Genomic DNA, 15,971 nt, shown 5'->3' with positions numbered 1-15,971 from the left:
ATGTGATTTTACTAAGTTATTAATCAGAAATGTACATAATAAGAACTGTCATGCTGGTCTTCAGATGATGCAATGCATATTACGAGAAAGATTTTGGATAGTCAGAGCTAGAAAGGCCATTAGAAATGTCCTCTTTAACTGTATCGTTTGTAAAAGATTTAAAACTAAGGCTATGTCAAGCGAACCAACACCTCTGCCACCAGACCGAGTTACGGATTGTGCGCCCTTCGAAATCATAGGGATTGATTTGGCCGGACCGCTGTTTTTAAAAAATTGAGGAAAGGTGTGGATCGCGCTGTTCACCTGCGCTGTGTACCGTGCCATTCACCTTGAACTCGTAAATTCTCTTTCTACTGATGCGTTTCTCCTGGCGCTTCGACGATTTGTTGCTAGGCGCGGACGCCCTAGAATAATCTATAGTGATAACGGGACAAATTTTCGTGGTGCATCTAATGATTTATCAAAACTAAATTGGACTAAAGTAGTAAAGGAAACGGGAACTGAAAGGATAATCTGGAAATTTATTCCACCTACTGCAGCTTGGTGGGGTGGCTGGTGGGAGAGGTTGGTTCGTACAGTAAAAGAATTGCTAAAACGTACTTTAGGTAAATCAGTGTTATCATATGAAGAACTTTATACTATTATTTGTGATTGTGAAACTATAATTAATTCTAGACCCTTAACTTATGTTTCTGAAGATCCGCAAGAATTTGTACCTCTGACACCCGCCATGTTTCTTATCGAGAACAGAAATTCCAATGTTGAAGATCTTGATGAATTAAATTCGTCAAGTCTTAATAAGAGATTAAAGTATAGAACTAAATTGTTAAATGATCTGAGGCAACGATTTAGAAAAGAATACCTTAGTCAACTGGTTCAAAAGCATAATGAAAAACGATCTCGGGGACCTGTAGTAGGAGAAATAGTACTGATGGGGGATGATAACAGAAAACGTTTATTTTGGCCTTTAGCCCGAATTACAGAATTGATCCCTGGACGTGATGGAAAGATTCGTACGGTTAAACTTGAGACCCGGCATGGAATAGTTATACGACCAATACAACGCATCTTTCCTCTGGAGATACAGTCCAATGATAGAAATATAATTCCTGATAAGAAACTGGGTGCAGAGGAATCTAATTCTAGTGCTGGGTGTACGTTAAAAAGGGGAATTGCACCTGATAAAATGGTGATGCAACAATATTCCTCCTCTGGACGACTTGTGAAAGTTCCAAAAAGACTTGACCTTTTAAATAATGTTTGTTATGAGTTTGAGACTCAACCTGAGTCTCAAGGGGGGAGGACGTTGTGAAATGAACTGAAGTAATAACCGGCGCGAGGCTCTGCTGTTTGTGACGTCAGCCTGCGTGCTGAGTGTTTCGAATGTTTTGCTTGTAGACGAACGAAAGCTGATCTCGGAAGAGTGATACTGTTTTGATGGAAATAAAGAATGACTTATTAAGAATTTTTTGTCTTTATTCATAATGCACCCAGCCTCGGGTAGAGGCAGGCCCGCAACTGAAAGAACTGTTTTGAATATATTTGATTTATATATTTTCTGTGTTCTTCGTAACAGTTATTGTCGGATAATTATAATGTATTTCAGTGTTTTCAATTTATTTTGGGGTGCTTTTAATTGTCTTTAATTATTTTTTCTGTTTCAGTTAGTTATATGCAAATTTTGCTTTTAAAATTTCATTGTAACATTTTAACCATGGATTCATAAAAATTTATTACGTATTGTATGGCATGTGTTTTTCCCCCTTTTTAAGTTTACAAAATTAAATGTACTCATTTGTTGAATAATTTTGGATTAAATAGATTTTTTGCAAAATTAAAATTATGAAAAGTCGAAGTATACAGCGATTTTACAATTATTAGTTGTAAAGCGAAGGTTGAAAATAGTCATTTTTGTAATTTTTATTTAAAAAAAATTATTCCTAATTTTATAATTTGAAATAATTTTTGTCCTAATGGCTACAATACTTCTTTGATATAACAATATTTATTTGATTCAGTAAATTATTTACAAATTACAGGTTTTAATAATACCTATAGGTTTGATTTTCAAGTTAAGTATTTAATCTTATATTAATAAATGTAAGAAGTATTGAATATTTTACGAAAAAAGAATAAAATCAGTTATTTTAATAATTTATGTGAAATTCTTTAAAAGACCTTTTAAGTGTAATTTTGTATTTGTTAATTTTAGTGATATGCTTTTGGCTGCAAACGTTGCTCATGGTTTTCATAATGGTCATTTCAAATAATTGTCTAAAAAATTCTTTGGTATTTGTGAAGATGCTTAAAATTATTTTGCATACCTGCAGTCTGGAACTTGAGAAATGTCAATAAATATCATTGTTTTATTTCAAAGTAAAATCTTTACTCTCTCCTCGGACAGCGCTATTTAAATTCCACCCTGTGCTGGTGTTTCACTGCATAGCCGTGGCTCTTCGATATAGCGGCGCAGAGGCTAAACAGGTTTACATTGCGTCTATGGAAGCTTTCATTCTTCTCCTTAGAGATTCTTTGCCTTCACGCCCAAAACGAGAGCAGTAGCTAGATCAACGCGACGTTAAATACAAGTAGCGTCCCGCCCTAGCATTGAAGTTGCTTCACGCATGCGCAATGACAAGCTTCGTTGGCGTTATTGGCTGCACACAAATTCCTATTTTATTCTCGAGTGTCAAGATGTAGGAACATCTTTTTACTCGACTTCTGATAAGCATCGGGTGGGGGGAGAAAGAGTAGGGTGAACGGAATGTGGGAGGCGGATGAAAGAGAGTGAGGTCCGCACTACGGGCGGCGAAAAAGGGGGGGTGTCAAGTTCAATGACGTTATAAGATGCAGCCGTGGGTGGTAAAACCGCAGAGTCAGTTTAGCGTGAATGAGTTAATTAAGGTTGTAATTCTTATGTGGGTAGGATATCACACATGGGTACAGATGTTTTTCTCTGCGACGCGGGGAGTGTCTGAGAGTGCTAATAAGGCTATTACTGTGGGTATGTACTGAATAAAAGAAGTTGACCTCTAATCGTTTAATATACTCTTGAATAAGTTCAATTCGAAGGTCTCTGTGAATATAGATGTTTGGAATATACCAAGGAACATTGATAATTTCTCGTAGAATTTTATTTTGTAGAATTTGTAATTGTTTAATATTGGTTTTAGCTGCATGTCCCCAGATATAAATAAAGCATAAAGGAGATCTGGGCGCAGTATGGAGCGATATAGAATTAATTTGTTTGTAGTAGATAAGTTGCTTTTTCTACCAAGAAGAGGTCGCATAGTAGCTGCGGTGATTTTAAATTTTTGTACTACGGACCGGAAATGGGTTCTGAAGGTAAGTTTTTGGTCAAGGGTGACTCCAAGGTATTTGGTTTCATTAATCCAGTCTATTTCTTCGTTTAATATTTCAGGGGGGGTGGAGGATAGTATTTCATGTTTCCTTTACGGAAAATTATTGCCTTAGTTTTAATCCTCCAAAAGGTAAGCCATTTTTCAAGTTTTATGAGATAGCTTTGGAGTTGGTTTCTTACGGCGATAACTGTGCTGGCTTTAGTAAGTATGGCGGTGTCATCGGCAAAGAGTGCAAGATGAACAGAAGGGTCTTTAGGGATGTCTTGTGTATAAATATTAAAAAGGTACGGCGAAAGTGCCGATCCCTGTGGGACATCAGCATTGATTACACTGGTGCTAGAGTAAGCAGTACCGATTTTGATTCTGAATGTTCTGTTGCTGAGAAAAGAGGCTATTAAGCGAATAAAATGATCTGGAAAATTGAGAGTGATTAGTTTGTAAATAAGGCCTCGATGCGATACCCTGTCAAAAGCTTTCGCGATATCAAGAAATATAGTACCGGTCGGAAGCTTGCAGTTGTAGCCTTCAGTGATAACGTTGATAACTCTAAGGAGTTGGTGGCAAGTGCTATGATGGTTACGAAAACCGAATTTTCTTCTGGGAGAAAATTCATGGAAAGGTGAATTTTTTGGATGTGAAAAAGTAGGATTTTCTCAGTAACTCTAGACAGGTGGCTAAGTAAACTGATAGGGCGATAGTTCTGTGGGAGAGTTGGATTTTGTTGCGGTTTAGCAAAAACAATTATTATAGCTTGCTTCCATGCGTTAGGAAAATGAGCGAATTTGATAATGTTGTTGATTATCTTAGTTAGGCAGGTAAGAGCGTTGATCGGAAGATGCTTCAGTGCTTTGGTCGAGATGCCATCGTGCCCTGGGGCTTTCTTCGTTTGTAAGGCGCTTATGGTGTTGGCAACGATTGTTGGGGTAGTCAGAAAAGTGAAGTTGTACGGAGCAGGGGTATTAAGGAAGTTATTGACCACCTGGTTCACCCGTTCAATATGGTTATTGTCGTACGGAGTGGGATTAAGAGTGAATGTATCTTCCGTATACGTAGTCCGCAAAAGATTTAGCTTTATCTTCTTCTGTATATGAAATTCCACTAAATCCATGGATAGGTGGAATAGGTTTATAAGATTTCTTGAATTTGTGGGAAATGTCAAATAGGGAATTGTCCTCCATAGCTAGGTTATTTAGGAAATTGGTCCATTTTTTATTTTTGAAGTTCTTGATTCTTCTGTTGTTTTTTTTTTTTTTTTTTTTTTTTTTTTGCATAGAGTTTAGTTTATGTTTGAGTTGTGGATCCCTGGTGGTTTACCATCTTTTACGGATCCGGTTTTTCTCTTTAATACTATTTCTTATATCGGCAGGCAGGGGGAGGAAAGACTTGTTCACATAAAAAATATTGGTGGCTTCCTTTAAAGCAGAATTATTGCTGTTGATAAATTTTGAGACTTCGTGTTCTAAGTCTTCTTTGTTGTTGATGCATGGGTTACCTTGTATGAAGTTATTCAGAATTTCAGAGTATTTGATCCAATTTGTAACTCCTATACTTCTGTCAAGTGAGGGGAAGTATTTATTAATGGAGATTTCAAATAGAATGGGGTTGTGGTCGGAAGACAGAGCTGAAATTACGTTCGTTATACAGAATTGGCGATGTATCATCAGATTGGCAACTAAAGACATGTTATTCTACTAAATATTGTCAACTTGCAGAAGTTAGCCTGAATAAGAAGTTTGAAGCGTAGTTAAGGTGTTACTGATTTCTTATATTTTGCGTCATTAGTATGGAAGGTAATTTTGTATGTTTGGAGTGTTCAAAGACGTATTCATTCCGACGAAATGTACGGGCGCTACATCTACAAAGGCAGAATTGCTGAAGCATTTTAATGATAAATGTGTTTTCCATGATAAATGTGTTGTAACTGAAGATTTGCAGTTCCCTTCTTTACAAAAATTTACTGTATGGAAAAAGGACATTGAAACCGAGACAAAAAGCAGTTTTATAGTCGAACGTGGTGCCCAAAAAAGAAATTCAGATACTCACTACTTTTTTGTGTGTCATCGTTTTGGTCATACACCAGAAAGCATTTTTGTGTCTCATCGTTCTGGTCATACACCAGAAGGCAGTGGTATTAGACATTTAAAACTCAGAGTCCCCGGCGCAGAATCCAAGGGACGCCAAACTGATGTTCCAACATTTTTGAATTAAATGTTTTCCATCCTTGGCAAGCAGTAGGGGGCACGAAATCTTCAGTTGTCCCTGGGCGCTGAAAACCCTAGCTACGACTCTGTTTACTACTTCCAACAATTGCAAAATTCTTGAAATCTCCAAAGGACTGAAATCGTATTTTATTTCAGGAGAACACCTTGCAGAGATGATAATGACTGTAGTGAAATGTATTTGTGGTTTGTGCAAAGGCAACTTAAATTATTTAACAAAATTATCTTTATTAAGGAAAGTACAAAAGCAACTGCAACTGATATTGCCAGTGAAAATAAAAAAAAATAAAAACTAAGCTTGATAGTAAATTTATGCTTCAAGAAGCAAAAAACGTTTTAGAATACTAGAAAATAATGAATTATTAATCCTACAAAAGTTTACATTTATGATAAATGTTTTGCTTTCACTGAGCTATGAGACAAAGTTTTGGTGAGCTGACTCTTTTATTTGTATACACAACATTAAATTAAAAGGATCTCAAACTGAAGCTTCAGATTAAAAAAAATTAATGAAAATGTCGCACATTATACAATGAACACGGATCTCTCTCTCTCTCTTTTTTTTTTTTTTTTAAGAATTAACGATTTTAAAAGCTTTTTGGTCAGCCAATTATAAAATGCCTGTTTATGGATACACGTTTTCAGCTGTTTCATTGAAAAGTGCACTTCATTGCTCAGTTCCATTCAAATAATAGAATACATTTCCAAGCATGCCAAACACATCCACACCAGTCCAAAGAGTATTCTCATTATTGAACGTGATATGTTTTGCAGAAAGAGGTAAAAAGATTGAACCAAAGGTAAAAGCTTTAGTAAGCAGCAAAATTAATAGTGAACAAAAACTGCAGTGAATTTTTCATTGCCATTAAAAATAACAAAGAATTTTTAAAGAAATTTCACACTAGTGAAAAATACTAAGGATAAATACTACTGAATGAGGTATGTTGAATCACCAGAGATTTATTTTAACTCATTACTGTTTTTTTAACAACGTCTTTACCTGAAAGTAGTGCCTATAAAGTGTATGCTTTTTGGATTACTACTAAGGTAAGATAATGTAATCTAGAATACGAAAAGAAAGAACCACAATATGTTATTTTGCTGAATGCCTGTTAAAAGATGAACTTTTATGATAATCAGGTTAAATTAATTAAGTTAAGCTCTCAAGAATTATTTGCCAAGATCTTTTATGATACCTGTAAATACGAAATTAAAAAAAATTGAAAAATGAGGTTAAATTAATTGATTATGTCAAAGGACTGAAGAGTTATTTACTTAGGATAAGAAACCAGTGCCTTTAAGGAAAGCGTGAATTTAAAAAAATTTATGATAACGGTAAATATGAAATATCAAACAAAAATACATTTGGAAATAAATGTAAAATATGGTTAACTGATTATTGCATGTTACAAAAACCTACAGCATTAATTTAAGCAACTCAAAAACATCAACACGAGCGAAAAAAAGATAATGTCTATTTCTCTATAGGCTTTTCAAATCCCCAGTAAATAAATTCTTATATATTTGAGCACAAAGCTCACCCCAAAAGGATGTTTTTTAACGTTTTGTGTGATACTTGTATTTATTAAATATTAGGTTCTTCGCACTTAACCATAAAATTCAATTCAACAGCAATATCACAAAATATTTAAAAAGAGCATCGAAATCGATGGATTTGTTAATGAAAAATTCATTAAAGTTTTACAAAATTGGAAATAGCAAATAAAAAAAATTCCAAATTCGGGATTCCAAGTGCCCATGTTCGGTTGGAGGACTACATTATTCAGAATTGGATGGCTCTAGGTACCGTAGTTTTTTGAAAATGCAAGAAACAGTCATGCAGAATCTTCATTATTTAGTTTCTTTAAATATAATGCATGGTAATAATATTTTGTGGCAACAGTTTGAAAAGTGAATCAACGCAGAAAGTGAAACGACGCAAAATGTCGTTTTGAGACTAATAGCCCTTTGGGCTAAAAAAAATTAAATAAATGTTAAATTAGCAAGTTAAAAATCGGAAATAGCAGCATTTAACCGATAAGAAAATCAGAACTCCGATTGTCACGCTTTTGCGTTTTCAGGTTTTTTCCTGTACAAATATGGCTTGGAGGTCAAATATCAAAGAAATTTTATTTTCGGACGCTCGGCTGCTAAAATTCTTCGGAAATTATTTTAAAACCTTGAATGTATTTAAAATAGCATAATTTTTTCAGTTATTTCTAATTAGATTCTTTTTAATTTGGTTTCAATTCGAATTTGAAACTGTCTTCGTTTCATTCTTTTCATAAGTGTTTTTATCACTTTATTCCAGTTTTTAGTATAGTGTAGTAATATAAATGTTTCAGGTAATAAAAATTAATTTTAATGTTATTTCTAAATGACATGCATTCCACGACTACCGCTTACTTGAGTAAAATTTTGGTTTGTTATGTTCTAAATGATAACTAGCGGCCGTGTGAATAATATTTCTTTAACTCTGATAATTTGACCTCGATTCAAATTCCGAAGAACGGATTGACTGCATGAACGTTTCTTGTTCTCTCATATATGTAAAGGGTATATCAGCTACTTTCCTTTGAATGCCCTCCACGAAAGCCCCTTATGCTTAGGTAGATAACACTTTATTTAATTCGACAAATAAAAATAAAATTATATTTAAAATAAGAAAGCTAAACTTATGAGTGTTTCATAACTATGTTTAGAAACCCTTCCTTTTATGAATCATTTTAATGACAAAATGAATTTTAATTGTGCGACAAATGAAATACAAATTTTTATTAAAGCAGTTATTATGGAACATTTTCTAATTCAAAATTAAAAAAGTTTAAAAAATTTTTAAGTTATCCTTTGTTATATGATTTGCGTCTATAATGTCATATCTGTATCAATTTGTTCAGAAATTAGATACGTTAGTTTAGGTTAATTGAATATGGGAAAGCACACGAAGACTGCCTACCTAAAGGAAAGCATGCCTTCGTGGAGAACTTTTAGGAGAAATTGGCTCGTATTCACGTTTCTCATGGGGAACACAACGGAAACCAACCATGCGGCCAGCTCGATCGCCTGACGTCGAACCTATGTCTAAATACCAGCATTCAACGGCCTTAACCTACCAGTCTCTTGTAGTGTTCAAAAAGTAATTAATTTTACGTGAGAATCGTGTTTTGGAGGGAATCAAACAAGATATTGGAATACTAAGCATGTATGCAGGAATTCAGATGTGTACTATTTTTTAATTCCCTGAATTTAATCCTCAGTGCGAATCTTCATTAATATTCATTAACTCAGTACGAATCTTCATTCCCAGCTTCATTACTTCCATAGAAAGCAACAGTAAATAGCTTGAGATCTGAAAATTTCGCATAACAGTTTGATACCTCAAAGGCGATTTTAGCATTCTGAAAATGTAAATCATAAAAAAACTGAAGAAATATTTCGCCATTCGACAAAGAAGTTTACATTTTGAAATTTCAATGCGTTCCTGTATATGCAATTTTGCATTCAAAGAAAAAATGAAGTAGCAATATAAATCATCGAACAACTGTTCCCTTTCTATTCTAAGGTAAAAGTAGTATCTTATATCTCTAAGTGATAAAACTAATTTTTTGAATATATTAAAACTCAACAAAGATTTTATTTTCTAAAGCTCCACGGTTTGCATCTGTATTTCTTTCTTGAACCAAAAACTAAGGGATTAAATAAATTAAACATCTTATATCCCTGATATAAAGGCAGATCAACTCTGGGACCGCTATTTTCAATGCCACATGGAAAATAAATAAATTAAAAAAAATCTTGGCTCATGCATTGTAACTTTTTCTTAGTGCTGGCGTTGTTCAATAATAATTTAGTGCAGTACAAATACAGTGAGCAAATTCTATTTCTCCAGGAATGAATATTACCAGAGGTGTAAAAGTATTAACACTCATTTTCGAATCCGAAAATGCTTCTTAAATGGCACTTGTAATAAATAAACTCTATTTAATTTGCTCTTCAACATCAGAATAATAATACTATTAAAAATGAAAATGCATATATTGTTTGAAGGAAATGTTTGAATATATTAAATCACTGAATTTTCGATACGATGACAAGTGAATATATTTAACACTTTACTTCGCTAGTTTTTTAGTACGTAATATAGGTGCAAGTTTAAAAACCTATTTTAATCGTAAAATGCAACACTTTTTAGAACAAAATTTCTAGTTACAGCATACATTTCGTTTGAAGGTAAAATAATACTTGTTTTTTCTTGGGAAAACTGTATTCATCTACCTGCAGTGTGAAAACGATTAGAGTACATCCTGCATTCTAACGCCTTGAGCGTTGGAACTAGATTGAAAGGAAATCCTGAGCGTTTGCCTGCCTGCCGACAAAAAGAGCACTAATTACCCACTCGTTAAGAACTCGATTCGATAATTTTCCCTCCTTTCCATAACTGCTGAGCCAAGAGCCCCCAGTGACGGTACACAACTGTTTTTCGAGCCCACGAGAAAAGGTTAATGAGTGGGTTTGCGATAGAATTATTGAAATTGTAGATAAAGTCGAGAAAAAGGGACACTATTTACCATATCATCCTGTGATAAAAACTGGTGTAACAACAACAAAAATTCGTTCGGTTTTTGATGCATCGACGAAAGATTCCAAAGGAAATTCCGTGAATAATTGTTAAGAAAAATTGCCAGATTTATTAGAATTGGGACCCAAATTGATAATGGAGATATTGGAAAATTGATATATAAATTGATAATGGAAAAACGCAAATGGCGTAACATCAGACATCAAAAAAACATTTTTACAAATCAGTCTGAATCTAGAGGATAGAGAATATTTCAAATTTCTGCGGTGGAAGGAATTATCAAGACGAGAAGAAATAATCACTCTCCGATATTATAGAGTGGTATTTGGTGCTTCTCCTAGTCCATTTTTACTAGAAGCAACTATAGCTTACCATCTAGAGAACGCTTCGGATGAAAGGACGCAAACAGCTTGTCGACTCAAAGAATCTTTTTATGTGGTCAACTGTATTACAGAAGTTTTTATTATGGCTTTAAGAAGATTCTTTGCTCGAAGAGGTAGAGTAAATATAATTTACACTGACAACGGTACAAACTTCATTGGTTCAAGCAATGCTCTAAGAAATTTTGATTGGGAGAAGATCATGTCGTTTTCCACTATCAAGAAAATCAAATGGAATTTTAACCCTCCAACAGCGACCTGGTGGGGAGGATGGTGGGAGCGCATGATTAGAATGTTGAAAGAGATGCTAAGAAGAATTTTGCGCAGAAAACGTCTCGACTAGTGATGAGTCGGTACTACCGAACCGGGTATTTTGTAACGGGTACTTAGTTGTAACGGGTACTGAAAATCGGTACATCCAAGTACCCGTTACTTCAGTACCGAAATCGGTGCTTTTCGGTATTCGTTACTTCTGTACCGAAACGGGTACTTTTCTGTATTCGTTACTTCTGTACCGAAACGGGTACTTTTCCGTATTCGTTACTTCTGTACCGAAACGGGTGCTTTTCGGTATTCGTTACTTTGTACCGAAAATATGCGTCTCTTCTCGGTATTTCGGTATTCGTTACTGGAGGATCGATGAGGGTTCAGCTCACTTCGGTTTTGGTACAAGGACAGTAGTATTTGGTTGTATTTGCGAAATGGTGATATGCGCTCCTTGTGTCCATGAATGGCCTGCTCCTCAAACACTTCCGTAGTTGACATGTTTTCTGATATTCAAAATCTTACTCCGTACAGATAAAATCAAACACGTGGTGACGTGGCAGAGTTTCTTCAGTGCGCAAAATCGTTAGCTGCATATTTCGGTACTCCAAATCGTTACTAGGGCACTTCGGTACTCCAAATCGTTACTAGGGTACTTTGGTACTCCAAATCGTTACTAGGTACTTCCGTACTCCAAACCGTTACTAGGGTACTCCGGTACAGCAAACCGTTACTCCGGTATTTCGTTACTTCGGTACTCCAAATCGTTACTTGGGTACTCGTTACTTGAAATCGGTTTTCGGTAAAAGTAACGGTTACTTGAGTAACGCGTATTTGTCTGTACCCGTTACTCTCGTACCGGGTACAAGAATGTACCGAAGTTGCCCATCACTAGTCTCGACTATCAAGAGTTGGAAATTATTCTATGTGACTGCGAAGCTACAATAAACTCTAGCCCACTTACATATATTGAAGACAATTCGGAAGGTCTGAAGCCATTAACTCCCGCTTGCTTCTTACAAAGTATCCCTAGCAGTGAAACAACTGATTTAGACGAAATCGACAGTAAAAGCCCAAATATTAGATTTCGTTTTGTACAAAAATTAAGGCACAATTTAACAATGAGACTTCGGAATGCGTACTTTGTTGGCTTTAGTTTTCCTCATGCAAATTTTGATCGAAGGCCAATCGGCGGTAAGCTAACGTGGTTGCCGCTGATTGGCCGATGACGTCAAGATCGGCGGGTTGGCCGAGTATTATATATATGTACGCCGGTATCGGCGAATGTCTTGTTTTTGTTATTATGCGTTAGCATAATGCTAGTTTTCTTTCACTCAATGATTTTAAATGTAAAGGCTACAGTGTTAGCTTATTTTATTTTAATTTACGGAATAAAGCATGAATTTTATTTAGATTAGTCTTAGCATTATTGAAGAGAAGCAAAAATATACTTTGCCTTTATCTCCACTGCCAACATTTAGCAGTGTTGATTTATAAAGGTAAGAGTCGGGAAGAATCTTTAAGAGTTGGAGAGGTCGTTCTCTAGAAACTGATGGCAAGCGTATCGACTGGCCTTTAGGAATCGTCATCGAAGTCTTTTCTAGAGCAGATGGGCACTCAAAACTTGCCAGAGTGAGAACAGCTTGTAGAGTCATTAGTTTAATTGGAAGCAGAAAAGATGAAAAATATGCAACCGCTTTCGCCGGGAATCGAACCACGGAACTCTGGAATACCGGCCCAGCGTGCTACCGTTACACCACGAAGCAGGGGCGTAGCTAGAGAGGGGCAAGGGGGGCTTCTGTCTCCGGGCGCCAAACTGATGTTACGACATTTTAGAATTAAATGTTTTCCATCCTTGGCAAGCAGTAGGGGGCGCGAAATCTTCAGTTGTCCCTGGGCGCTGAAAACCCTAGCTACGACTCTGCCACGAAGGCATGCTAGGGAAATACATTATAAGCTGATGGAGAGAAGTTGAGACCATTCCATAGACTTTATCCGTTATAAATCAACAGTTCGGAAAAGTTACCATTCATTGCCCAAAATGCTCGAAGGGACGAAAGTGCCTCTACGCCCTGCAGCTAATGATCCAGATCTGAATGAAGATAATGATTCATCACCCAGATTTTGTTACTAAAGCTGGTCGACGTGTTAAAATTCCCAACATATTTGATTTATAACTTTTGTTGCAATTTATAGGTATCCTACAAATTGCAAGGTGGGAGGTTGTTTGAGTAATAGCAGCTACAACTCAACTCTATTTATGTTTTTTAAAATAAGCTCTATCGATTTTGTAAGAATAACTGCTTCTAAATTTTGTAAATATCTGCAATTAAAAGTGTTTTTTCATATTAAATCCATAGTTATTTTCGAATCCTTTAAAAGTTCAATACTTTTTTGATAACATTGAAAGATTAAAGGTATCCTTCAAATTAACAATGGAACTTAATATAACTATTAATATATTAATAGTCAATACAAGTATAATTAGAAATATATAAATATATACTTTCAGACCATTTTCAGAGGAAATGCAAAAAATTCTTAATGAACTGTTTATAATATTTATGAAAATTATTTTACAGCTGCTCTACCCCTAAATTAAATACTTGGAAAGCATTCCTCATTTGGAGGGGGAAAAAAAAAAAAAAAAACACTGATGTAAAATTTAAAATTAGGCAAAAAAAAAAAAAAAAAAAAAAACCTTAGGCGTTTTCAGGGATTTTTTTTCCCTGCATAAGCAGGGGGTATTCTGCAGAATTTTTTTTCTCTTGAAGAAGGACCTTGATCACCCTTAGAACTGATGGGAGTTAACCAAAATTGATGCAAAACTAAATTTGCCTTTTTCGCCAAGTTATAGATGCTTGACTAAACTCGAAACCAGTGTTTGGCTATTTAATTCCTCAACTGGTAACATTTCTCTGTCACTTAACAATTTTTATAATTTAATTTGACTTTGTCTTTTATTTGACAACTTTTTTTAAAGTCTTAACTTTGTGTCTTAACTTTATTAAATTTTCAGTTTAAAAAAGTTTATAACATTTTGATCATATTAACTAAATTGTTGATCACAATAAACAATGTATTTTCCATGTTTTTTATACCAATGGTTTCGACTTTGGCAATTTGATAAAATTAACTGCATTTAAATGCATTTGCATAATTGCCATTAGTTGCAATAGTTATGCAACAGAGTGTTAACACATGTAATAAAACTGCAAGGAGCATTTTTGTATTTATATCATGCCTAGCACTAGATTCCAGTCAGTTTGCTCAATAGTATGCAATAGATAATCTAACAGTTAACTAATTTTAACTGAACCATGTATCTTTTGAAAATACCTGAAAATGTTAGAAGTATGAAAGTAATCAGAAACTTTATTTTAGATTAGAAAAAGGTACTCAATTATGCATATAGCATGGCACAAAAATGTACAGAGGAAAAAATAAGTACTAATAAACTGTGAGGTTGTATTAGCTATAAAACAATCAACATGTTGATTGCTAACTATAAATTAACTCTTAATAGTATTCTGGCCCCAGACTCTCCCTATGAGTATACTCATATTTACCTCTTCAATTTATATTGCCAACTATGAATGTTCTCATAGTAAATACAAGTAAGTACTTTGACTGTCTATGACATTTTGCTGCTTTATGGTGGACCTTTTTGTTGGATGTTTTGATTCTATTCAGTTGAGTATTGAAGCTTTCTTGGAATTTCATTGTTTACATTTGTTGCAAAAGTCGTATATAAAATATATAAATAAGCTGCGAAAGCCCTATATAAAATGTGTGCTGCTGAGTTACCATGCTCATCTATTTCTGTTCATTTGGCTCAAGGTACACATTTCTTTGTTTTGGTGTCACATTTTCTTAAATTTGAATACATATTTATTTGGTACTATTCCGTTTTGAGAACCGTAAAAAATTGCAGCGAAAATATATGCACAAAAACGCCCATTTAACAGCGCGCCAAATCTAGCGTACGCGCTGATTTCAGATTGCATAAGTTTACATAGTTCTATATTTCTTAAGACGCCATAGAAATAATAGTTTAATTTTTAAATCCTTTTTTAATATCCTATGGATTTAACAATTTGGGAATTGCCAATGACGAAAGGTCGGCAATAGAATTTTGGGTAAAGTGCAGAATCACCCACTGTTTGACGCGTTTTTAAGAATTTCACATTCTCGGTATCCATGTGCACATCGACCTATTTTCACATTTAAAAAAAAAAAAAAAAAAAAAAAAAAAAAAACCCAGAATTGCACAAAAAATGGCACTGCTCACACCCTTGGCTTTATCTATGTACACATCAACCTATCTGCACTTAAAAAGTAAAAGAAAATTGACAAAAAACCATTTTTTTTTTAGCCCTTGTAAAAAGCGGCAAACAAATAAATGAGCGATTCTGCACTTTACCGAGAATATTTTCAAAGAAAAGGCATCATTCATTATAGAAACCGAATAGTACCATTAAGGTATAGGAGCAATCAAAACAGAAATTTATTACAAATAGTACATTTAAGATGGTATATTATAATTTTGGACTATGCGCACGTAAAAGCATTAAAGAAATTTCATTTATAAGCAGATATTCATGTTTTCAGTTTTGCAAGTATAAAATTTAATGAATCTCTTTTTAAATAATATTGCAAACTTTGAATTTCTATTAATAAAAAATATTAATTTATTTTTAAATAGTGGATAACAGTAGCACATTGTTACTTATTTAACAACTGGTCTGAGTCCATTTCCTAAATAACTAACAGTGGCATAGTATTTATATCAGTAATGGGGAAGATGCCCATATATGTTGAAGTGGAATTTCTCTAGAAGTTAATATTTTGTAATTTTAATTACTTGAATTTGTGTCAAGGGAAATAAAATATATTTAAATTCAAACTAGTGAAAAATTATTCAGTTTTTATATTTTAATTGCATTGATAATAAAATATTAATTTCTTTTTAGATAAGTGTGTTTTCTTCATTTTGATGATATCTTTCATGCCCTAGTAATCTGAATTCCTTTCTTGGCATTTTTTATGAAAGTTTTACTATAGTCCCAACTAAACGCATTTTGTAACTCATATAGAAAATTTTGTTTGCACTAATTTAAGAACACATAGAAGATAAAAATTAATTATTTTAGTACTGAAGGAAGTT

This window comes from Stegodyphus dumicola, chromosome 9, assembly GCF_044657685.1.
Source record: "Stegodyphus dumicola isolate Sdum_Otavi_A_Nest chromosome 9, ASM4465768v1".
NCBI classification, from domain to species: Eukaryota; Metazoa; Arthropoda; class Arachnida; order Araneae; family Eresidae; genus Stegodyphus; species Stegodyphus dumicola.
Note: the sequence above shows the minus strand (reverse complement) of the source record.